Genomic DNA, 18,209 nt, shown 5'->3' with positions numbered 1-18,209 from the left:
AGTGCTTCCGTATGAAGAAATCTGATAATGTGTCTGCTGTATGCTTCGTGTTCCTTCAAGATCTCATTTTTAGAAAATTCCTCCCTTTGTTTCTTTTCTACTTGTGGGTGCTGTCTAGGTACTTAGGTAATGGAGCTTGACACAGGCTTATGTGAATAGACTTAATTTATGTTCTTTATATGCACTTCGAAAATTTTGTATGTTTAATAACCTATTGAATTAGCAAAGAAAAAGTGAAAATAATACCTTCAGTTTAAGCAAATGAAAACAGTGTATGCGTAATTAAGTGCCAACCCTGGAAACGGCTCCAAAAATTAAGCAAGTTTGAACATTTCAAAAGGGAGATGCCCCAAACCAGTCACAACTTTGTTCATTTCAACCTTTGACACTGTAAATTTTTCCAAGGACTTGTCTTCTGAACATGTTTACCTTGTGAGGTAGCTTCCTGAGTAAGTTCACATTGCTCATATATTCTTAAGAGGAAACTTTTGACCTTTACTTCAAAGATAGTAGACTCTTTCTTCTCTTCCACGCCCCATCCCCCATTTTGTCATCTCCCCTTTCTTTGCATGTAGGGTAATACAGGCCTTTTGTTCTTCAGGATCAAAAGTTATGCAGTACTGTCTTATTCTTTGCATGCCCTAAAATATCGTCTGTTCTGATCCATTGCAAAACAATGAATGAAAAGCTCTGCTTGGAGTATGTATGTGACTGTATGGAATGTTCTTGAATAGACATAATATGTTTTAGAACAGAAAAGCATTTTACCCTAGTGATGCATTTGACATCAGGTGCACTTAAAGGATGTCTCCCACTCTGTCACTGGAAACTACTGCAGGAGTCAATTGTATCTGAGAAGAACACAACTTGAAAAGGCATAATTCATGCAACACCAGAGCAAACAGCCAACTTTTTTCCCCACAAAGTTTTAACTGACTCATTTAAAACTTGGGTAGGGCAAAACCTCTGAGAAAATTGACTGATAAGGTAGGTGGCACAGTGCCCACATACAAGCATGCCGTGAAGATAATCCGAAATCAAAAATGAGCCTGAATAAATCCTTGAAGTTCGTGTATTTGTACCATGGCAAATATGAACCAAGACTGCATTCTATGGCTGTGGAAGTGTATGGATAAATTAAAAATCCAGTTCTTCTACTGGAGGGTGCAATCTACAGAAGAAGGCATGTATCATTATGTTCTTAGGATAAGAGCATTCTGTTTAAGAAGCCAATGTTGCTTACACTAGAAAAAAAAAGGAATAAATCTCTTTTATAGGTGTCACACCAAAAGAATATCCAGACTTTCTGCTCAGGTTTAATTTCTGTAAAAATAAATAGAAAGCATTATTTTGGAGGTTCCCACATATATGATAAGGTCTTTGGTCTTTTCATGTCTCCATCTGCACCAAAAGGGACTCTTTCTGCTTTTATTCATTTTCTGGGCTTGTGTAGTGCAGAAATATTTGTCTCTGCTGGATGAAAAGAAATGACCATTTCTCTGTCATCACTCTTCTTAAAAAAAGCTTTGACACCAGTTTTTAAGAAAGAAACTTCTAAAAATGAGATTAATATATATTGTTCTTTCTGGTGAGCTGTCACAGATATTCCTATAAAATTAAGGACAGGAAGGAAGGTACAAAAGTTTGAGGTATATATTTATTCCATAAATTTACAGTTTGCATAGAATAATTATATAATGGATGGCTGCTTGTAGTGTTTTCCTCTGTGCATCCTTAATGTGGTACTTCTTTCCTTGTCACTAGATTTAAACTGTAGTATTGTAAGACAAACATCCTTCTTCAGCTACTTCCATTATACTGCATACAATTATGAAAGGGATGTGTTGTACTTTATCTCTTTATATATTATAAAAATAATGAAGAAGACAATTATCAAGGCTGTAGTGCAATTTCATGGTATTGCTGTCAGTTACAAACTGCTTGAGCTGCATTCCTTTGGTATAAAATGTCAAGAAAACCCCATGATTGAAATACAGTCACCTAATTAATTTCTCTCTGTTATTAGTTTCATGGGTTGTGTGTGTGCAGAACTCTTACTGATGGTTAATAGAGAATGAAATGTAGACAGTCCAGTTCTAGCTTTTAAGTTCTAAATATCTTTTCATGCCCAACCTTTCATTGTGCCAATAAACACAAATTAGCAGACTTTCAAAAAGCTGAAACTTAAAGTCTGGTATTCCCTGCACAGCCTTTGCTGAGTGTCTGTTTTATCAGATCTCTCTCCACTAATTCAGTTCAAAGCTGAGCATTTATATTTGAAGACTTACTGTTATTGCCAGTTTCTTGGTGTGCATCATTTCTACCACAGCCGTAGGGTACCATGCTCTCTGAACCTCTGCCTTCTCATACTGCTGGACCGTAACGTTTGTTTCTTTCTATAATCCCTGCAGATTATACATTGGGTTTTTATACAACAATAGCAATCTTGCTGTTTATAGGATAAGCAGCCACTTTCCTTATTTTCAGTTCTGGAAATTGCATTAGTAAAATGCTAAGAGAGATCTACATCAAATTTATCATGTTAAAATTTAGAATGTTAAAAGGAGGCCATTTATATGGTACTGTATGGTAGTGGGTGGTAGCTAACTTGTCTGAGAGTGGTCAAAGAACTAACAAGTAGGGGAGCAGCATGAGCAGGAGCTGAAAGAAAGCCCAGTCTTATGTGGTGGGGAAAAATCTGGAAACTGTAACTACCCCATGACTGCCAGTTGCAGCCAATCTCTGAATTCAGCTGAATTAGAATTCAGCTGTGCTGCATGATGATGTGGCAGATCCCACTGAATCCTATAAGCACAGTAACTCACCGAAGCTGAAGCTCACTTATTTTGTTACTGGCATTCTCCTTTAAGATATGTGAAATTTCCCCTTTTCACAAATAATGGAGATTGCCATAAATTTTAACTAAAAAACTGCAAATCTCTCTCCTTTTTTATTGTTCTCTTCCTCAGTCAAGCTGGGTGCCCTAATACAAGAGTTTTTGTAGCAAGAGCATTACGATACCTTGTGTTGTCATAGATTCAAGCATCTTGTGTTATCCTGTGGGAAAGACCCGTTCATACAGTGGAGATCTCTTTTACCCAATGATGTCTGAGCTGCAGAGGAATTAGATAACTTGCCCAAAACATGGAAAAAGGCTGAGGTGAAACAATGTCCTTGGCTCTTAGATCACAAGTCAGAGCTCTAACACTGCCGTGGTCCTGTCTGCTGACATATTGACACTTCAAATCCCAGAACATCTGGACTGAAACCATGGTCCATTTAGACCTCGTGGTAGTTTCTAGGGAAGCTTGGAGGAGGCCAGGGTTTTACGATTGGTGATGTGGATTTTTACTGTAACAGTACTGGTTAATGCAGTGTATTCAACAGGAAAATTGTCTGGTCTCCTGCTTTTGTCTTAACCAATGCAATCAAAATATTCTAGCAAAATATTTCTTTTTGTAGAGAGGAAAAAAATCTCGCTGAATGAAGTGAAAATCTGGAAATCTTCAGTGTAAAAGTTCGTGTTTAAAATCTATGACACCCTTCCCCAGTTTTACCGAGGACCAGAAGCTCTTACTAAACTTCTTGCCATTCTGCTTTTCTTTCTTTCTTTTTTTTAAAGAAAAATGATGGTATTTCAAAATTCTCTGCAAATGTTCATTAGTGTTGACAAGCTCTGCTTTCCACGTATGACACTGCCTCCTGCAGGCTAAGATATAAGTGCTCAATATAATTATGGCAGACCATAAATAATGAATATACCTATCAAGGCTTTGCAGGATTGCTTGTGACGGGAACATAAAATGTTCTGAGAATAGGAGAGGCAATTGCTTGGTATCAGCTGTTTAATTCTCTAATTTATAAAGAGGGAGTTAAGCGTTGGTTCGGGCCACAGAGGACAGTTGTTAACATTGCAGGTTTGTGCCTTTGTGGGCTTCCCTCCACTTTGGGACTGATATTTGTGCAAAGAAATCAAATGTTTTTGTTCACCCACAGCTACTGCTGCTGTGCTGCGAATCCTCTGAGTTCTGAAATCACTGGGTTAGCCGGCTGTGTACCTAGAATGGTTGGCAGCATGGCAGGGAGCTGCTGCCAGGTATTCCTGGTACATTTGGCAGCTCAAATGAGGAATGAGTTAATATCTTTTTCCAGGAGTCAGTGTTGCATTTAAGCAGAACCCTGCGCTGGAGGGAGCCGCATCCCTTTAGTCATATTGCCTTGAGGAATCATGCCTCAAAATTCAGAAGCCCTACTAGGGGTCCTGGCAGCACAGAGAAGTCCTCCCTTTGCTGCACCACTTCAGGGGATGAAAAATCTTTCTGTCTGTGTAGGCAGCCAGCTCTGGTGGCCAAAACTTTGGGTGAATTTCAGCCGTGGTCCCGCTTTTCCCTCACCTCATCTGTCCTTCTGCATTTGTGTGCTGTAGAAGAAGGGCATGGTAAAGAACCTTATTGCCTCCCTATTCTCTGGTGATAATAAATCTATGAGACATGTGGACATCAGCTGATCTTTAATTTGGACTCTTCACAGAATTATGGACAGTATTAGATGTCAAAGAGAAGAATGTAATTTTACAAGGTCATTCGCTTCCTAGATTATAAGCAAACATAGTGCATAGAAGAACCCATTTTATTTCACAAGTAGTCCATTTAGTCCAGTAACTGGAATCAGAAGCACCTGCTATAATTAGCCTTTATAATTACTGGCTACAGGATCATCTATCCAGAGAGAATGTTTTTATCTAGCATTTAAGAGACAAAACCTGGATTCCTCCATGAACTTGAAGGCTTATCTCTTTCTCAGACATCATACTGATACAATCTAGACATTTCTTTAAGTTGTATCTGTCGAGTTCAGTAATGGCTTCAAGATAGATGCGTGTGTGTAGCTAGGACCACCTGATTTTCCAAATACTGAATGTTTGTTTTGGTTAAACAAGTGAATGTCTGGAGTCATGCTACTGCAGTTTCTTGACTTACTTCTTTGACACTGACGATGTAGAGGAACACTGGTTTTCAAAGGCATGGCTTACTTTTGAATGATGAAGAGGAAAATCCTTTTATTACAATAGAGAAGTCTTAAAGCCTTCTAAATCTTAGGCAGGAAGCTGGGTTTAAGAAAGAAACCCGAAACAGTAAAGGAGCCTAAATTGTAAGCAGAGGTTGTATTAGGGTCTGTCTGGAGAGTGCATTTGGAAATTCATTGTGAGTCTATCGTAAAACAAATCCCGAATCTGTGAGGTTATATGGAATAGTTCCCTGATTTGAGCATGGTGTGATGTTTGCAAATGACTGTTTTGTGTATTGTGCTTTGCCAAGCTCATTTTGTATGATCTTCAGTGTGTTGCAGGCTTGAAGTGCTCGGTCATTATTTTTATCTCAGGGAGTCTGTTGATTTTATGATCTGCATTCCCCTTATGAACTCTCCAAGTCTAATTTCTTTGCTTACCTTCAACTGAGGCATTTCATAGTTATACAAATATGTGTTTATCTCTTTCTCTGCTTGAGGCTGTTCTAAACTGCCAGGATCTCATGAAGGGCTAATTTCAGTAATGCGTAACACTGTGAATGCATCTGCAAAGGTGGCAAGGGATAGAACACAGAAAGCTTTCTGTAATGCTTTGGAAATGGAGTATCAGTGAAGAACAGAGGCAATAATGTCAAAAACAAACAAGTAAATATCATCGTGGTGAAAATATCTCCAACAAATTCGGTATGAGTTTTATATACAGGCTAACTGTTCCCCTGGCATAAAAGCTGCCTGTTTTCAGGACTTGCTCTGATATGTAACTTGCAACAAAATTCACTGCCTAAATAGCTTTCCTTGGCCTTTTTCACTTTCTTCTGATCTCAGCTTGCACAGTGATCACTTTTGTGGATCCTCTTTGTAGTTGTCTATTTCACTAATTTTGTTTTACTCTTTTTCAGAAGTCAAGGACTTTTAATTTCAGGTACTGTTAAATGTGTTTGCTTGAGCTCACCATCTGGCAGTTGGTTTGCCTGCCCTTGTCTTTGAGAAAAAATAGTTTGTCAAGAAAATAAAAAGAATTTGGTGGATTGTGGATAGCTTTTCTCCTTGTGAACAACTGGTGAGACAGACAATCTGGTTTTGTTTAGGTTGTTTTGGAACTAAGTATCATTTAGGTCTCTTACTTTTTTTTGGGGGGGGGACCAGTTTAGATCAGTGAATAATCCTTTGAACTTAGTCAAGCAATTACAATAAGTGGGTAGTATTTGGCTTCAGATAACTAGATGCTGGCTTGGATTAAAAACTAAGTATTTCTAACTGGTTTTCTCTGTCTTGGATATATACCTTGTAAGAGTGCTTAACAAATAGCAAATAGTTAAATAGTAAAAATAGAAAATGCTGTCACTTACCCTTCAGGCACCAGAAGAAGTTCTGGTCTTATTTGTTGTGTAAAACCAAAGTTGGTACCTTTTTTCACCCTTGAACCTTTACTACTTTATATGTTTGTTATACTTTATTATCTGTGAAGCAGTGGTGAATAGAACTGCTATAGTCTGTAATGTTTGTAATCTACATTTTAGATGTGCATTTTAAATGGGTGTATGTACGTAAATGTATATGAGGGGGAGGGGAGAAGAAGCAGTTTAAAACAAGGTATTCTAAATTCCTGGCGCGGTTTGAGCACAAAGGTTTGTGTTTTTATAAGAAAGGAGGTGGGTGGTCACAAAGCTTTTATTTTAAAATTCTTTGTCCAAAACAAAATACGAATGATCCCGTGCTAAAGCAATAGGATAGTGAAATTATGCAAGCACTTGAAACTTCAGCATGCTTTTGTACAACAGTAATGCAATACCCAGAGACTGTATTCTCACTTTAATGATTATGACAATAAGATCCAGAAATTCGAGTGAAACTTCTTCATAAGAAAGACTGTAAGAGCACATCTCTAGCTGTAGGATAGCTGCAGTTGGGAAAGTATGTCTCCCCAAGTTCAGTGCTGTTTTAATACTAAAAATTTTTCTTCACTCTCTGTATCTTCTGTGCTGCTGTGCTAGAGTTGGCCTTCATAAATACAGATAAAATAAAATTAGGTCCTTTAAAATCAGAAATAAGTGCAGAACTTATCCCTCAGCCAACCTATTAGAAAGAAAGGGACATTTTAAAATTTCATCTTAGCATTTCCGCTCTGATTCCAATAAAAAACTTGAAGATAGAAGAATGTTGGTTTTGTTTTTTATCCCAGATGGCTTGAAATATTAAAAAAACTGCAAGGCTGGAATCTGGGATTGCTGTAGTCCAGGTAAAACAGCAGGAGCTATTGTAATACTGTAAGAAGGTTTCAATAAATCTGAAACTGTTAGAGCAGCAGTGGGGTACTTTCAACGTAATTCCTATTTCTTCTGGAACAATTTTGTAATTTAAAGTATTTATTTATAAAGTAACGGGCAGCAAGAAGTAAAAGTGGCAGTGTTTTCAGTTCTTAACTCATAATTTAGTTCAATTCAGAGTAGACCTGCTACATGAGAAGCATGGGATAATAACAGACTTAGCTAAGAATACAGAACATCTTGTATTTCTAATTGCATAAATCTTATAGATGAACAGAATCTCTAATTGAGGAAAAACTTATTATGAGAATCGCTAGCAACTAAAAGCTGTCTTATGAGCATTAAATAGAATAGATGATATTTGTCACAAATCAAATTTGCTCTATTATTTTGGTAATCCATCAGCAGAGCTTTTTGGAGCTACAGATGTAAGTTGTATTTTCTTCCACTAGGAACTCTTTAATAACATTTTTCTATGCAGAACTCTGGGCATGCAATATGATAAAAGTCAGTGTAATTTAGTCAGTTTCCAACAGATTGCATAACGTTTTACTACAATAAATTTGGGACAGGTAATGGCAAAGGGCGTATCTTGGAGTAAATAAACTTCTAGATCAAAGTCTGATGAATGAATTGCAAAATAGTACTGTGAGAAGGGGCTGAAAGATTTGAGGTGATTAATCTCTTTTGAGAAATATCAGGCAGCAACTTAGAGCTTAGCCAGACAGTGTAAAGATCAGTAAAACCCTAACAGATAACATCCCGTGACTACTGAAAATATGTCCTGAACAGTAATGCCAATTATTGTGAAATTAATCCCAAACAGCATTTGTTTTTATTCTGGTGAGACAAAGGTAGGGGATGGATGTTGAGACAAAGCAACTTGTATAAAACACAGAAGCAGAGTATTATTTATTGCATGCAAATATCTTGTATCCAATTTCACAAAGTAGAAAGAGAATTTAAAATAAAAGGGTGGAAATTTAAATCTGCCTTTGGTTGTGCTCTGTGATGTTGATGGGCTTAGAGCAGAGTAGGCCAAGGCATGGGGATTCTCCTCACAGTTCAGTAAAACCTAACACCAGCATTTCCTTCCTGTATCTTAAAAGTATTGGGAATGCTTTGTGGGGTCACTCTCCGGGCATGTTGGTCTCCAGTTGAATTGTCTTGCATCATGAAAAATTGCTACACCAGTGGTGTTTCTTGATAGATAGACTGGATAAGTCTATCCCATCAAATTAGCTAATTATACAATATGCTTATCCAATTTCAGCATTTCACAGTTTGCAAAAGAATGGAACATTCTCATCTGCCCTGTCACCTTCTGTATGCTAATCATTAAATAAATTTGGACTCAAATATGACTGAAAAGTTTTTATAATGGAAAAGCTTGTAAAAGAGGAGCTCACTGACTGCCTTGCAGCTCAATCCTACTTTCACAACAACTCCATATATTCACTTCCTTCAGCAAATCAGTGCAAATGCTGGGAGAGTCAAAACTTGCCTATGATTTGTTTTGCTCCTACAGTCCGAGGGTGCAGTTATTCCGGCAGCACAGAGCACGTCCTTACACATGGAAATGGAGCAGTGAGCGCAGCTACTTCACAATAGCTCCCCTTGTGGACAAAGTGTTTTGGAATAAAGGACACTTTAGTCTGGAATAATTAGTGCACTGATTATTCTAGAGCAGAATAAGTGCACTAATTATTCCTACAGTGCCCACACAGGGACAAACAGAAGGCTATTGAAGAATGGCTTATTCTGCAACAGCTATTTTGGTCCATTTCCTCATATGGGCAAATCCTACTGCTGTTGTCAGCAGGTAATGAGCGTATAGATGGAGAATGTGGATGGATTGCATTAATGATCTCCTCCCATTAGTGCTTCTTTGTGCTTCGCTTTTGTTCACTTGTGGAGTTAATTGCTTAAAACCCCCTCTTAAGTCAGGCGCGTTTCTAATCCTGACTTCCCAGTTCTTGGAGAGACCCTCCAAACTCCTCTGCAGGTGACCCACCCCCAGCCAGCTGAGCAAAGCACTGCACGTACCTGACTGTTTTAAGTAAAATTGCTGATTTTCACTGGGACGTGTTTGTTTTCTTCTCCTAGATGTGAAAGGTTGTACTGCATTGAAACCCTTTTATATTTTTTCCTCAGGATAACTTTGAAAAATAATTTGGTGCTGGCTTGAAAAGTTCCTGGAAAACTCACCCGTGTGATTGTTGTTTTGAGAAGACTGAAGACCCATTGATATGGAGAGCTGCAGGAGCTACTGGGTGAAGGGTAAGAGAAGGTTCTGTTAAGCACTAGGCAATATTTTTCCCTTACAGTAAAGTAATGCTTTGATATTCAGGAAGAACTTCATATCTTTAGTTCTAAGCTCACTGTACTTTCACCAAGGTCATAAAGCCATCAGTACTGACAATAATGTCACTAGCTTGCTTGGCACAAACCTGGTTAAACTTGGTTCTGCATGTGTGCAGCAAGTTGATACAGCCTAGAGGTGGAGCATGGTAATACAAAGGCTTTAATATAGCAACAGGCAAATGTTTTATGGAGAAAGACTTTAAGCATTTAAAAGTATAGAAGTTGCAACTCAGGAGATAGGTGAGAAACAGGGGGGTTGTGCTATAGTGGCTGAGGTCTGTTTGTAATCTAATTTGCTTCATTGCAAAAAGCTGCCTGTTAAGTACTGACTACTCTTAAGGCCTGTGATAGCATTGTGTAAAAGATAGCGCTCTATCTGCTCCTCTAGACAATGTGACTTTTAAAAGCAACTTTTCCTCAGTGAATAAATTTCTAGAACTAGACTGTCTACTGCATTCCCACTTAAAATCAAGTAACCTTTTCTTCCTAAGAGTGCATCGTAAAACTGTAATTTAGGTGATACTGGCTTGCAAACATGAATTAGCAATGTGCCTGAACTTTGATTTCAGTAGAACAAATTCCAGCGCTTTCTCATCACAAGTGAAGAGCAGCCTCTCAAAGATAACATTTAAAAATCTGTTCTCATAGATGAGAGATAGAAATACTAAAAGTATGGGTTTTTGTCTGCTTGTCCTTCCTCTGTTATTGTGCAGTTCTGTTTCTCTTTCCTTTTTGCAGTAACAGTGGAATAGGGTGCAGATGGGACCATAACTAGAATAATTCTTAAAAACACTCTTTTAGTGCCAAATGCCGGAAAAATACCCAATTAGCTGTTTCATCCAACAGGAATTCAGACAATAGAAAACTATTATTTTATTACTCTGATCATCCGAAAGCAACACAGAAATACCACCTCAATATAATGTCTCAAGGATGCATTGCCACTTTGTCGTTAAAAACCTAAGATATTTTATACACGTTTGCAGCTGCAGAACTGCTCCAAGTTTGTGCATTGAGTCTCCAGCTGAAATAACATTCTGAAATATAGCGAACCAGTGGATTCTCTGGTGAACTGTCTCCTTTGATTTGCAAGGGTAAACAGAGATCCAAACAACTGGGAGTTAGCCTGGATTTTATCCAGGCAACTTAGGGAACTGTCCTGATCTTTTGTACTCTGTTTCCCTCCAAATCTTTTATGAGACTCAAAGAATGATCACTTTCTATATTTTTGGCTGTGACACCCACTGAAGCCCACTCTTGCCATGTGTTTAGGTTTAGACTTTCTCTGCGGAACCTCACTGAGCTATGAGAATGAGTTTTGCATTCCCCAATGCAGTCACTTTTATCAAATTTTAAAGGATGGGAATCCTCCCTGTGTTTAGGGCAGCACAGACAGTAAAGGGAGCTGCCTGTACTCTTCCCTTGTTGGAGTTTGCCGCGTGGTGCTTCGTGTCTTAAAGCCTATACTGGATGATATAACTCGATTTAAATTTATAATGTTTTAAACACTGAAATTTAAGTGCAGAAATATTTATACTTTTGTCCCCATCTGGAATATTAAGATCTCAGAACAGAGCAGAGGATCTGACTATGCAATATTCATAGATATGAAGCTACCTTCACGCACGCCAAGTAGTTGTGAATCCCAGCCAAGCAGTCACCGGAATGTTTCCCTGCCCCACTCTCTTGGTAACATTGTTATATTATCAGGCCTTAGGGGGCCACAGACTCTTCCTCCATCATGCCACAAAGCTCTGCATGGCTGTTTTGTTTTGCGTGAGTTTTAACTTGAAGAAAGGAAAGCTGAAGAAACAGAAGTAACTTAGGATGTCATTAGCCTTGTGGGAAAAGTCTTACCAAGCAGCTGTTAACGATCAAAAGATCTTTACCTAAGCAATCCTAAGCAAACCTCCTGTGTGTAGAACTACAGAAGATAGAGGGTTGTTGTTTTTGTTGGTGGTGGTGGTTTTTTTTTTGGTTGGTTGGTTTTTTTGAAAAAAAACGGAATTTCTTGTTTGAAATGGTGAAAGTAGTGGGTCTGCTACTTTCCTGCGGGCGTTCGTAGTCCCTTTCTTTGGAATTTATGTTTGTGCAACTTTTGTTGTTGTTGTTGTTGCTGTTGTTGTTGTTGTTGTTTTGCTTTCCATTGGAGACCAGTATAGGCCTTTGCAGCCAAATCTGGATTATCTCAAAGGATTTACATGTAAATATATTGTTGACAGGGTTAAACAGCTGTTCTTCCTGAAAAAGAAAAAATCTATAATGGATTGAACAGAGACAAATGAAATTACACAGCTCAGGTAATGTGGACCTTACCTTCTCATCTAGCTTGGGTAACAGTCTCAGCAGTCCCTGAGTTGGTTGGATTTACAAATGTAAAGTTTAGCAGAGTCAGACATTCATAAATGATTAGCATCACCTCTTCACATAGATTCTTGAGATCTTTGTGAACAACAGATCATGAGATGTGCATACATTGGTGACTGTCATCATTCTACTTGAACAAATGCAGATATATTTGAATTGGCAGTTTTGTTTGTTGGTTTTTCTGTTTTTAAACGGTCTGAGTAGATTTTATTACCTACCTGAGCCCAGAATTTAAACAATTTTTTCTTGATTATAGTATTTTATGTGCAATAATGAGAGTAGCTTGAATAGCTTGAACTCTTCCAGCCTTTGAAGTTTGCTGCATCTTTCAGGTAATGGACATGCCCTGTGAAAGCTTGAGTGGCATGAGGGTGACTCAGACTCTGTGCTAATCTGGCAATGCTGTGAGGGAGAGGAACTGGGGCTCCCGACTCTCCCCCCTGCACCCTGCTGGTTGAATTGCAAATGAAGTACAGCCAGGAGGAGCACCTGGTGTTCAAAGAGTGCAGGTGAGCCAGGGTCAGCAACACAAACTCCTGGGCATGGAATTTTACACACTTGGAGAGTGTTTGTGTGGATTCCATTTGAATTTACTACCATCAAGCAAGGTGAGGCAGGGAGGCTGAGGAAACCTCATCCCACACAAAACAGTGTGAATCCTAGTGTTTTTCTTTATTTCCCTTGTTTAAAATATCACAGTTTTGGAGTTAGCTTTGGGTTAATTTAAATTCATAGCTGTGGGCCAGATCTGTGAATGATTCTCTCTGTGTTTAGGCACTTTGTGCCTATACTTTTAGGGTGGCACTTTTTACTTATTATCTGACGGGCCAAATTCTGCTTCAAATTGCACTGAGTAAGACTAAGAAATATTCTACTGAAGGCAGTGCACTTCCTTCAGATTTATTCAGGTGCAGATGAGCTGAAGTCAGCTTCTAAATAACTTAGACTCGTGATATTTTCTGAGGATTTCAGTGCTATCATAGACTACATTTAAACTAAGAACCCAGAAATCTGTCCTTGGCCAGGTCCCAGCTCCTCACTGGAGCAAGACCTTGGCATCCACCGGTCTTTCTCCCCTCCTTTTCCTTGGAAGGGAAAGCTGGGGAATGTGTGCTGGACAGAGCTGAGGCACATTTCGACAGCTGCTTGGTTTGATGAAGGAACAATGAAGACCTCAGGGCACACAATGGCACACGCTCAGGAGCGCAGTCATAAAATGAAAGTTTGTGATGATAAAACTGTGTGTGCTGTATAAGGCCTGTGGAGTGTAGAGAAGTTGGGCAGTTGTGTTTTCTTTCAAGCCTCCACAGCATATGCAATATGGACATCAGGTCTGCAGAAGTGAAGATGGAAGAGGGCTTTAGCCACCCAAACTGTGCTCTTCCCTTCTGAGCTTGACAGGGCAATGACAACTTCTTGGTGATTGTTTTTTTTCTGCAGAAGATTCCTCACCCCTCACCTGCTGTCTCTTTACTTAACTGTATGAGCAATGCCTTTGGTGTCAGGATGTATAGTCTCTGTAAAATTATGGACAACAGTTAGTAAATAGGCATTTATAAAATAATGAATTTGTTTAACCTCTTGTGGAGTGGAGTTCTCAGTGTAAGCATTAAAATGTGTTTCTAGGTCAACTAAATGGCTTAGGAGTGAGCTGACTTTTTGTACAGGATCACAGAACTTGCAGGATCATGAAGAGGTCTTGTGAAGTTGTTGAAAGAGAAAAATGCAAATGTAATGATGAAACACAAGAAAACAGTTTGGCTATGATGCAGCATAAGGATGCTCCATCTTGCCTGGAAAATAATGGTGAGGCTATGCCCATTTTCCTCTGCCATGGTTGGAAAATTAGTGTCTATATTTTCAAGTGATCATTCCAGTGATGTCACGTCTTGATTTCTTTCACTATCTCTTAAATTCTCCCTAAAGTATAATCTGTTTAACTACTTCAATGTGTTTCATTTGCTTACTGTGATTTAAGATGTTCGCTAACTCCACAGTGATGCATGGTAAGCTGAGACTTTACACTGTCCTAAGTGAAAACGGTTCTTGTTGAGCATGATGACTAAAATTTTGAGATTGGGATTCTGATGTTCTATTCCATAGACATGGATGAAAGTTTGTTGAAGCTTCATTTGTGATAAACTATTTGCTTATTACAACATAGCGTAATTTTGTTTTTGAAAGCAAACACAATGCTGCACTAACTTGGGGAAGGATCTTGCTCTCTTGCTTTCATGCTCTTTAGGGAACTGAGATGTTTCTAGTGTGACTGTAAATAACCTGTCTACAAATGACAGGTTCCAGTTCTTATTCTTCTGAAGTTCACCTTTTCTTGTCTCTGAGGGGTCACCTGAAATACTTGTATAATAACTGCATCAATGGAAAGGGAGACTTCCATAAATATTAGAAAAGACTTTTATTGTATTTATCTAATAAATAGTTCTCTCTTGTGCATAAGATAAAGCTTTGTAAATGTAGGGAATGCATAATTTCCATAACAAAATGTCCCAATTATTTTGGCATGGTCAAGGTGTATTTTATGAAGGTGGGTGTTGTTCCAGTTCTTACTCTGTTTGGTTTAATTCCAGGAGACACACAGTCTGTGTCTTTTTGAATTTCAGTGTTACTCTTTCCTTTTCATAGCCAACTTTTTTTCCCTTTCTGAAATGTGTAGCTTGGAAACGAGGTCCTTTTAATGAAGCTTTTGAGTCTCACAAAATATGATTAATCTGATTAGTGGTTCAGACTCTTTTTATGCTTACATTAACTAACACAAAGAGCCCCCCTACAGGTTAAAGTTTAAATGTGGATTACCAGATAAAGCTAGTCCTGACGAGGTTTCTATGGTGCAAGGAAAAATTGAATTTGCCTTTCACCTCATTTCAGCCTTTGTCATCCTGGTTTTTGCCCTTCTCTCTCATTCACAGTGAAGATATTAATTTTGCAGTAAAATCTTTAAGCAATTATGCAGATAGCTTGGAAAAAGCAACACACAACACAATAAGAAAAGCTTAACTGAAAAATGGACCCCAGATATTCATTAAAACCAGATGGCAACATTCCTAGCAGCATAACTTTAGATGTTTGGACTAAATTTGTATTAATGTGCCAAAATCAGATGACAAAAATGAACCACCGTCATATGATTGTACATATATACCGTGTGTTATATTTATGAAGTAGTGAAGTATATAGCAACTAGTCCATGACTGTCTTTTTGATAAACAGCTAAGAAGGGCTATCCTTTCACACACAAACACATCCATCTTTAGATAGCATTCCTCTGTGGGAGGCTTGCCTTCAATTTAACAGATAATGAACTTCTTCAGATGAATCAGAAAATTGATAGTGGAATGAAGTTTAGTATTTTTCAGCATCTACTCATACAAGGACGTTTACAGTTTTAAAATGTAGTTTATTAAAATTGCTCATTTTTTAAATTTCTCATCAGTCTAGTAACTAGCTAATTTTTATCCCTAATCACTTTATTTTTTTAGATTATTTTTTGTTATTGCTCTTTTAGAAATGGCTATAGGAAATTGGAGAGAAATAGCACCTGCAAATAGCACTTAATTAAAAGCATGATTGTGTTTGGGGGCTTCCTACATATTTCTCTGAACAATGAAGATGGAAAAGATTTTTTTACTATTTTTTTTTCATGCTCCATATGATCCAATAAAACACAGCTAGCACAGCACACCAACTAGGGTAGACTACAGTCTCCCCTCAGTGAACACACATAATTCCCATTACTGCTAATGGGAGATGCAGGTCCCTACACAGAGGCAAAAGGGATCTATGTACATGCCATAAATATGAAAATATCTAGCAAGGAAAGAGATGTTTAGTTGTGACAAATTGCCAGGAGGTTTCTTTTTTTTCTTCCTGTTAATTATAGTAATTATTTATCTCACATTAGAATAGTCCCCTACATTTGCAGGGCACTGTGTGCAACATAAATAACCTATATTCACTGCTGAAGGGAACATACAATGTAAAGATGACAAAGAAGCACAATTGAGGCACTGGTGCATCATCCAGAGGAACAAGTTGTGATTCAAGGAGTTGAAGGGTGAGAGACCTGGCTGGGGACAGGGGGCAGTGTGAGCCCAGCTGAAGAGCTCTGACCTGGCAGAAGCGAGGTTGAGAGGCTCGGGGAGAGCCAAGGGGAAGCTGAAAGCAGGGGCGGGGGGGTCTGCCTGCCCTGCTGGAGTGATGGTGTGGGCTGTGAATGCCATCACTAATGAGAATTAGCAAAGGGATCAGAATAGGCAATGTGTCTGCAGTGCAGGGAGAAGGTGAGCTCTCTAGCAGCTGAAAGAGAGAAAGAAACAGTATGCAAGGTGACAGATGAAAGAGCTTTAGCTAAAGCAGATGGAAAATCAAGCAACTATTAGAGGGCAGCTTATCTAGGAGCTGGAGAAAAATGACTTTTTTTTGTGGCAGGCAGGAACACCAGTGGTTCACCACCAAGCCATATATCAATTTGTGCTCATGTACTTTGGCCTTCCCGTATTGTTGGCTTTCACTGTGCTCAAGAGAACCTAATTTTTAGCCTGTTTTGGAAACAGGCTTTTTATGATCACGCATCTCTGCATGATTTTTATACCTGTGTCAGGCTATGCTCTATTGTGGTTCTACTGGCCAATTTGTTCAGTTGAAATTGTTAGCATTAGAAGATGGGCTGTTGTTCTCACTATGGGAAAGGCTTCTTAGATATTAGCAGTCTTTGAGGACAGAGAATGTCCCACCCAGAGCATCACATTCAAGTGGAGCTTTGTACCTCCTTAGATCCCAGGAAATCTTGACTGCAAGTGCAAAGCCAGAGGAGAGCAGGTATCTTTCATTCTGCTGCTCATGGAAGTGCTTGCATTGTAACTGAAATTTAATCTGAATTCATTAAATGTTTATGAACCTGAAGCAATTGTGGAAAGTTTCAGTCAGTTGCACTGCAATTTCATTTGCATGGTTATTTTGAGAAAGGAACACTGAATATTGCGAAAAATATATTATTATTATTTGTATTTTTTGAGTTTTGAAGTTGGTCTCCAGTAGGGTACTGGAAACTTTTGGGTAATCTCTAGGATTTAAGAGGAACTGTTAGGACTTTAAGAAAATTCTGTTTTCTGAAAAGGAGTAGCTACGAGCATTCAGTCCTTGTGTTATCACACACTGTTGAATCAATTGAAAAATAACTGATGGCAATAACCAGTGGCAGGCCTCCCAAATTGTCAGCTGAGGGCTTCGTTATGTATTCTTTCCCTCAGAAGAATTACCCAGGAGAAGGCAGGGGGAGCGCAATTGCCTAAGTGCTGCTCTAGAGACACTGGAATGTGTTTAATTCAACAGAAGCTGAAGGCAGTTAGAAAGCTACATGTTCATTTCCATAAGGAAAAAAAGAAAACAGCAGAGATATTATCAGAGGACTTCAGATTACATGACTTCTTGAGCTACTCCAGAGTTGTAGCAAGTTTAGAAAAATCTCTTCACCTTTTTGGGCTTCCTCCGCCATGATGCTTATGTGTAGCCATGTAAAATGATAGGTAGTTTACAGCTTTGCCTTCCCTGGGGTGAAGCTGATTTACAACTCGCTTTGTGTGTAATTTGGCTACAGAGATGCAGTTTTACACCCAGCTTTTTCTTTTTGGCTATCGTGAGGACTGTAAAAGTGCTGTGGTCCTGGAATGTGAATGTTCTTAATTTGTTCCTTCTTGGAGATGCAGGATTTATGGAGACTGGTGATCGGCTGAGGTAATCCACTGACCTAATACCTAGACCTAGACTGATTAGATAATCTTTCTGAATGAATGTATATTTATTTTCCTGAGTCAATGGGGTTATTGTTTCTGAGCCAGTCTTGACTTCCATTCAGTGGAAAGATCGGGCAGCTGCTTCCTCCTTCTCTTTCCTTGAGGTCACTAATGCTTCAGCTAAATCATGCACTGAGAGATCTTGAAGTAGCAGACCTTGGCAGGATCTTAATTATTTTCTGGAAAGTGGACAGGCGTGCATCCATACTATTCTGCTTCTGTGCAGTAAATCTATACAACTAACTTTCTCTTTTTCTTACAAGCAGCGCTAAGTGGAATTCACTTATGCAGCAAAGTCCCAAGGCCTAAGTGCTTTGGTCTGGCAGGATTATTCAGGATTCCTTGATAGTCCTGAGTTGGTCTCTGCTGAGGC

The sequence above is a fragment of the Tympanuchus pallidicinctus genome, unplaced genomic scaffold (genome assembly GCF_026119805.1).
Source record: "Tympanuchus pallidicinctus isolate F22 unplaced genomic scaffold, pur_lepc_1.0 scaffold22, whole genome shotgun sequence".
Lineage (NCBI taxonomy): Eukaryota > Metazoa > Chordata > Aves > Galliformes > Phasianidae > Tympanuchus > Tympanuchus pallidicinctus.
The sequence above is the reverse complement of the archived record's forward strand: the minus strand, read 5'-3'. Positions refer to the sequence as shown.